Source organism: Mus caroli, chromosome 18, assembly GCF_900094665.2.
Source record: "Mus caroli chromosome 18, CAROLI_EIJ_v1.1, whole genome shotgun sequence".
NCBI lineage: Eukaryota > Metazoa > Chordata > Mammalia > Rodentia > Muridae > Mus > Mus caroli.
Window position 1 is genome coordinate 78,376,500 of NC_034587.1, and position 7,975 is coordinate 78,384,474.

Below are 7,975 nucleotides of genomic sequence, written 5' to 3' on the forward strand. Positions count from 1 at the left end.
TTGATGATAATGGACTGAACCTCTGAACCTGTAAGCCAGCCCCAATTAAATGTTGTTTTTTTTTTTTTTTTATAAGAGTTGCCTTGGTCATGGTGTCTATTCACAGCAGCAAAACCCTAACTAAGACACCGGGTGAGCTGAAGTGAACTCTCCTCCCTCGAGCTGGTTTTGTCCAGTATTCTGTAATAGAGACAAGGAAAGACACTAATACCAGTTCTTAGGTGGGGAGAGATTGCTCACATTTCCTCTGGGGTTCCCTGCTCCACAGTACAAGAGAACACACAATGGTCTGTGAGAACAGAGAATTAACTGTACAACGCACAAAATCCCAAGCTTAAGTCAGATTTCTTTGTCTAAATCTTCAGTCATTTTAATTAAAAAGATTAAAACTACCTATTTTTCTCAAAATAGTGTTAACTCTACATTATTGGGGTAATTACACTATTTTGTCGCAATTTTCTCTGCGTTTTGTAAATCACTAAAGTCCATTTTTTTTCCCAATCTGAGAGGTGATTGAAAGCCTTGGGGAGATTGTGACTTATAAAGTAAATCATTACTCTTCCATAAAGAGATATTGTAAAAGTAAGCCTTGGATTAGAACCCACTGTGAAGACAGTAATGCATTCTGCTGTGAAGTCACCCTTGACAGTGTGTTTTAATGGGAGCCAGATGAGCTTGTCTGCGCTCAGCCTCTCCAGCATCGCGTTGGTGCTAATAAGATCTGGGGCTACTGAACGCCAGGCAACAGCTAGGATAATTTTAATGCTCCTGGATTCTACATTATGCCTCATTGGTAACAGTGCTTTGTATGTTTTTCAGGCATATAATTGCATAGACTCTTAAAATTTAATATTAAGTGGATCTCTCCTGAGCAGAAACCACTGCTCCTGATAAAGTCATTGCACATAGCAATTTTTAAAATGTCCCACTAGCAGCCCCTGATGGTGATTACTAGCTCGGTTCATTGAGGCAAGGGGAACAAAAATGCAAACAGTGTTACTGGGGGTCTGGTACAAATGATTATTTTAATTCAGTGTGGTCAAAATCCAAAACTAAAGCGTGTCCAAAGATCATCATGCTCGTAGGATCCTTGGCTGAGCGCGTTCTTACCCGACAACTCCCCCAGAGTTGTTACTGAGCTGCAGTGAGGAAGCCGATGGTTCAGTAGCATGTCTGTGGAACTCAGAGGAGGTTAACACTAGTGCGCAGCGGGCTCGGAGGCCCAAGTGTGGGCGTAGTCTGAAAAGGCATCTGTCCGTTTTCTTTAGGACAGGCATTTCTATCCCTCTACCATCCCTTCTGCTACACAGCCACACCTTGGCTTGTCACTAGACTGCTGACCTCATGGGTAAATGCACATATGCCATAGTCCCTGACCCTCATCCACCAGGACCACCCAAAACAGGAAATGCATCCCATTATCTCCTTCTCTAGAGCTGCAACATGGGCCACTCACTAGCCAGGGCCCAGCACAGACCGGGTACCACATCCGCAAGGTGAAGCTAATCTCCAGTCTTACAGCAAGGCAACAACAAGCTGCGGCTCAGAACTAGCTTTCGTCTTCGGAGCGGTTTCCTGAGGAGTGAGAAGTATTTCTGTCTGTCGGTGAGGACACTGAAAGCTTGCACTTGCACTCATCTTGGGGTTGGCTTTTGTTCTTAGAGAAGACTTCTTATTAGCATGGAGAAGGGCAGAGGGCCCTGGATTCCGGCTGTGGGGTGTCAGGAGCCTTTCTGGGAAACTGAGGCAAGGGGAAGACAAGCAAGGCAAGATGATGTCCTCAGACCCAGAGTTGTCACTGCAGGGCGACTCCATTCCCCACTGTGGGAACACAGAAGTGTCAGTCTGCGTGCCCAGTTAGGACATCACTCACCACCCTACAGTGAAGAGGCGCTGAGCCTTTGTATGGTTGATTCCCACACAGCAGTTTACTGAGCTTCGTTGCAGCTGGTTATAGGAGGTGATGGGCTGTGGCTTAGAGAGGGCTTTTACCGAGTCAGGTCCTCTTGCTCTCCTGCTCTGTGAAGTACCTGCACATGCAGAGTCTTACAGCCACTTCAGCTTGGTGCGGTAATGGGAAATTGAAAATGGTGGCCGCACAAGAAATCCTGACACCTCACCCCTATCCCCCGGAAAATGCTCCAAGCTGACAGTCAGAGCCTCTTAAATTACCAGTTCCCTCCCAACATCAGGTTCCCTTCATACTGTGAAGGTGGGAAGGCTGTCTGCTTTCAAATGAGAGGGATAAAAGAAAATCTATAAAGCTTCAATTCACACTGAAAAACAAGAGACACGGAAAACATCTTCAACAACACAAGATTTATCAGGACCAAGTTTATGAAACAAGAACATGGGAGGAATGATGACCAGCAAGAGCAGCTGCAATGAAGGCTGCCATAGAGACTGAGGGGAGCAGACCCCAGCATGGAGGCAGGGTGGGGAGGGTGGGTGCCGGGGGGAGGTGCTGAGGAGAGCTCAGGTCCAGGTCCAGCCCCAGAGCACTAAGGCTAAAGAGTGCTAAAGGCTTTCACTGGGTGTTCTCCTGGCCCTGATGAAAGCAAGGCAATATGAAATACGAGCAAAACAAATGAAAACAATAAAAACAACCCAACAGCAGCAACAAAAATATTACAAGCAAATGAGAAACCTTGGAACTAGGGACTTGAGGGACCTGACATCTTTGGGATCTCTATGCCTCATACAGAAAGGCTGAGCCCAATTCAAGAGATGGAAGATACTTTTTTGTGAGATAACAAACCACAGCTGTATCAAAGAGAAACCAGTGAAAACTTGGGCAAGTCCATCCAAGAGGAAGAGTGAGGCTTCTAACCGTCACGAGCATGCACACACACACCACATGTGCACCACACTCACTTGGCCTTGCATCTTCCTGCCTTTGTATAATTCCTAAGCATAGTCATCTATTGTCATCCCCTTGAGAAGAAGGCCAATATCAAACACAAAATCACATAACTAGAGCACTAAGGGAACTTTTAGGAAACATAAGAAAGAAGCAGCCATGGTTGAGAACTGGAGGCAGTGCCCAGCCAAAGACAACCAATAGTAATCAATTAGTAAATCACCAAGTGCTTACGTGTATCTCCTAGCAATGCTAACAGTTACTGTTTCATGCAGGATAAAAGTGTTGTACCAACGTGAAGGGCCTCCGTGATGGTGTTCTTTGCCAGCTGCCCCTCAGTCGTTCCTGTCTTCATACTTCACAAGCATTGCATCGTATGATGAACCTGAGTGGTGGCATCAGCTGGCTGACCTGCAGTGATGTGAAGAGACCCAGGGTTGAGGGTTCTGAGATCCACACCTGACCAACAGCCAGGTGCTCTGCACGACATCTCTGATACAGAAACCATTCACTGAAGGTATTGAAAGATGATCAAAATCACTCCGGCTTTGATCACCTTTGGCTAAAAACCAGGCAAGCCGAGCAGGTCAAGGCTTCAGGTATTGATTTCCAAGCCCTCCCTTGTGCGCATGCAGAAAATATCCAGGAATGCAACTTGCTTATAAAATTTTTTATCTATGCATGAGGTCTGCATGTTTAAAGGAATCTATGGTAAGCTTCACTCCTTAGACAGCTGGGCATCTTTCACAAAAATGTGAAGATCAGGTACTGGAGATTTGGCTCAGCAATTAAGAACACGTGCCTCTCTTCCAAAGGACCAAAGTTCAGTTCACAACACCTTTGTCCAATGGCTTACAGTCCCCTGTACCTCCAGGGGATCCACAGCCCTCTTCCAGTCACCACAGTCACCTACACTCATATGCACATACCCACACAGAGATACGCATAGGCATAATTTAAAATAAAAATTTAAATAAGCAAAAGGTACAAACGAGTGACTGATAAGACACAGCAAAGCCATACCCAGACTCATGTATACAGAGATGCTCCAAATTCACTACTCTGTGCAAGCTACCATAATCCATTTTAACAGTCCATAACATTTCAGGTGCTCACTCACCGTCTTACAACATTCCCCTCCTATGCTTACAGGTGATGTCTCATCATGTACACCAGTGTTACTGTATCATGTTGTGTGTGTAGCAAAGTATATATACATACATACATATTGTCTCAGTCAGGGTTTATATTCCTGCACAAGCATCATGACCAAGAAGCAAGTTGGTGAGGAAAGGGTTTATTCAGCTTACATTTCCATACTGCTGTTGATCACCAAAGGATGCAGGACTGGAACTCAAGCAGGTCGGAAAGCAGGAACTGATGCAGAGGATATGGAGGGATGCTCCTTACTGGCTTGCTTCCCCTGGCTTGCTCAGCCTGCTCTCTTATAGAACCAAGACTACCAGCCCAGAGATGGTCCCACCCACAAGGGGCCTTTCCCCCTTGATCACTAATTGAGAAAATGCCTTACAGTTGGATCTCATGGAGGCATTTCCTCAACTGAAGCTTCTTTCTCTGTGATAACTCCAGCTGTGTCAAGTTGACACAAAACTAGCCAGTACACATATGCACAAGATAAACCTAGGAGAAAATGTGAGGATAAATATTATTGAAACCTAGTAACATTGTACAATTCAGCAGCACTAAACATTCCGTTTTCTTTCTTTCTTTCTTTTTAATTTCCTTGTTTCTTTATTTTATGAACCTGACAATTTTATTTTTGAGGGAAAATATAAGATGAAAGGAATATCGAATGGCTGAGAAGCACCTAAAGAAATGTTCAACATCCTTAGTCATCAAGGAACAGCAAACCAAAACAATTCCGAGATTCCACCACACACCAATCAGAATGTCTGAGATCAAACACTCAGGAGGCAGCAGATGAGGGTGAGGATGTGGAAAAACACTACATTTTCTTAACAATCCAGTCTTGCTGCAGAGTAGAGAGTAAAATGCAAAAGTAAGGAGTTGCTACACAATAGCTAATTTTGGCTGTCAAATTAACACCCACCCCTGGGAAGAGAGACTTTCGGTTAAAGATTTGCCTCCGTTAGATTGGCCTGTGGGCCTGTCTGTGGGTCATTTGCTTGATTGCTAATCCGTGTTTGAGAGGCATCCCCTTGTGAATGGTACCATGCCTAGACAGGTGAGCCCAGGCTATAGAGGTGGGCCTGGGGTAGATAAGAAAAGTAGTAGAGCAAGCCAGTGAGCAATATTCCTCCATGTTTTTTTTTTCAACTTCCTGCCTTGAGCTCCTGGCCTGGCTTCCCTCCATGATGGACTGTAGCTGATAGGATGGAATAAACCCTGTCTTTTCCAAGTTGTTTTTGGCCACTGTTTTATCCCAGTATCAGAGAAGCAAACTAGGACACTTTACAACAGTTCACAGTGAAGTAAGATATAAGGTATGTTTTATGAATAAGGTGATTGTACGTATGTCTGTCCAGCATTCACAGCCACAGGAAACCTTCCATAATGGAGTCCTGTATCATCCCTAAGGAGAGACACCAGCTCAATCTTGCCCAGACAGTCTCAGTTAACATGATGTTACCCGGCAATGGACCTCCACCACCTTTGTCAGACAGTGTGTCCATCCTCAGTGTAGGAGAAGGCCATGTCTTCTTTCAGAGTACACAGAGAGCAGCAGCCCTAAGCATGGCCCACCTCTGGAGAGGGATCAAACACGGTGCAAACAAACACGTGGAGAGAGCTGTGGGGCTGTCTTAATTCTTCCCTCCACGCTAACCTTTACCATATCTTGTGAAGATTCTGTAGTGATAGGGGCACCAGTAATAATGAGAATTATCGATGTTAACACCCTCCTTAGGCCTCAGAGTGCACTTGCAAAGTCCACCATGGAAAAGCTGCTGAGGAGGGTTGAGAGAACAAGGAAAAGAGGGTGGGGATGGGCTTCTGCCACATGGGGCTGTAAAACAGCAGAGTCATTGCAGGGTGACAGCATTTGCTCTGAGGATCTTTGGTGAGACTGTTTGAATGGACCCTATGGAGCGTTTTCCAGTGAGGTAACCAGAAGATCGTTATGTAAGACTGAGCATAAAGGTGAGAGTAATGCTGTGAGTAGATACTGTTATTTATCCCAGTACTGGGAGGTCTCAACTAAGCCATCTGGGTTTCTCTGCTAGTGACAAAATTTGTCCTGGCTAACACTCTGAGCCAACATGAACCACCTCCCTCTAGATGCTTAGGGTGGCTTCACTCCTTTAAGCTGGAGGTCCGGAGCCAAGCATGACTATCTTAGGGAAGCAGAACAGAGCCCTGCTGCTCCCCCTGTGCCACAGACCCTCTGGATCCCTTTGTCTGTGTGGAACGGGTCTCTGGGGCAGGTGGGCAAAGCGTTGGATGAAATGACAGACAGATGCACACAGGAGAGGTTGTGTAGAATCTCAATGTAATTTGTCAAATCGAGCATCAAACTTTTTATACAGAAGAAAATAGGGAAGTTGGGTGACACACCAGCAAGGTACAAAGAGGTTACTGGATTCTTACACAAAACAGAGGAATACAAACACAGAAGGTCTGACAAGAACCACCTAGGATAGAATTCATTGTTAACAACTGGGATCAAAAAGAGCTCCACCTAAGGTCCACTTAATCTTAGAAGCCAGGGTCAAGGGCTTCGTGCCCTTGCCATAGTTCCTATTTTAGTCTATTGTATAGTCCACCTTCCCCCTAGGCCACTGTAAATACGTGTGTATGGGTGTAACTTAGCTACCTATAGTTCTAAGTATCTACTCTGGTTCCTCCTTAGTTCTCAAACTTCCTTCTTCCTAGATGATGGTAAATTCCTGTGTAGGGCAGTGACTTGGCTTTTATTCAAAGTGACAGTGTAATACCAGAGACAATTCTGAATGTCACTGAATAGGCAACATTCTTACTGAATTCCAAGCCCATGGTCAGCTCAAGGATTTTCTAGGACATTGGAACACTGGCGAAGGCTTAGCTATGTCAGAATTCAATCTTAAAAGGCACTTATAATAATAAGATAATACTAAAAGAGAGCATGTGGATCCATACACCAGACTAACGCGGGAATAGGGTATGAGTATGAGAATGCCAAAACTCCAGGAGGTGAGCTTCCTTGAAACTCTGCCTCATGAGTGGCTTTTAGGCTTCACAGCCTGTCAAGCTGACTCGACTGGAGTGTGTGGCACCCCTGCAGCAACATAGCTGCCAATCATTCTCTAGAACTCACAAGCTGGACTCAGGAGAGACATCAGCTACAGCCAGGCTAGATTTCTCTCCTCCTCTTGGCTTAGCCTGAGACCACTGACCCCTAGGATCAACCACCCACAAATGCCTGCCACAGACTAAGTGACCCCCAAATAGAGGCAGAGAAGTTGCCCCATCAAAAGTTAAGCTGTGCCCGGAGTCTCCAACAGTATAGAATGAGAGACCTGCACACTGATGCTACTGTTCATGGATTATGTGACAAAGGTTTAGTCTTAGTGTGAGATTGTGTAACAGTGGTGCCGTTAGCATGCAGAGTCTAGTAGAGGTCTACAGAGGTGCTGGTTTGAATGTGTTGCTGTGATAAACACTCTGACCAAAAGCAACTTTGGGGAGGAGAGGGTTTATTTCCCTAACACTTCCAGGACACAGCCCACCCATCACTAAGGGAAGTCGGGGCACAGACTCAAGCAAGAACTTGATCACAGAAACCAAGGAGGAATGCTGCTCACTGACTCACTCACAAGCAGAGTGGACACCATGGTGGCCATGACTGTGAGCCAAGCTCCTATTTTTTGTTTTCCATGGGGACAAGAAGGAAGGGGGGGGTGCCTGGGAAAGCCAACATGATGTTTTTTGAAGGAAACATCAAGAAACTGATATTTTTAAAGACGTTTTTGTGTTCTCGTGTGGAAAGCCGTGCAGCGTGCAGCGAGCAATCGCTGTGGAGAGCCGTGCGCGTGCCGCGAGCAATCACCATTATAAGATGGCGCTGGCCTCCGCTGTGACAAACTAGTAAACAAGCCTTGTGCGCAAGTGCGAGAGTGAACTCACTCCTAGTCACTGCCCATTCTCGGGGTGTAATAG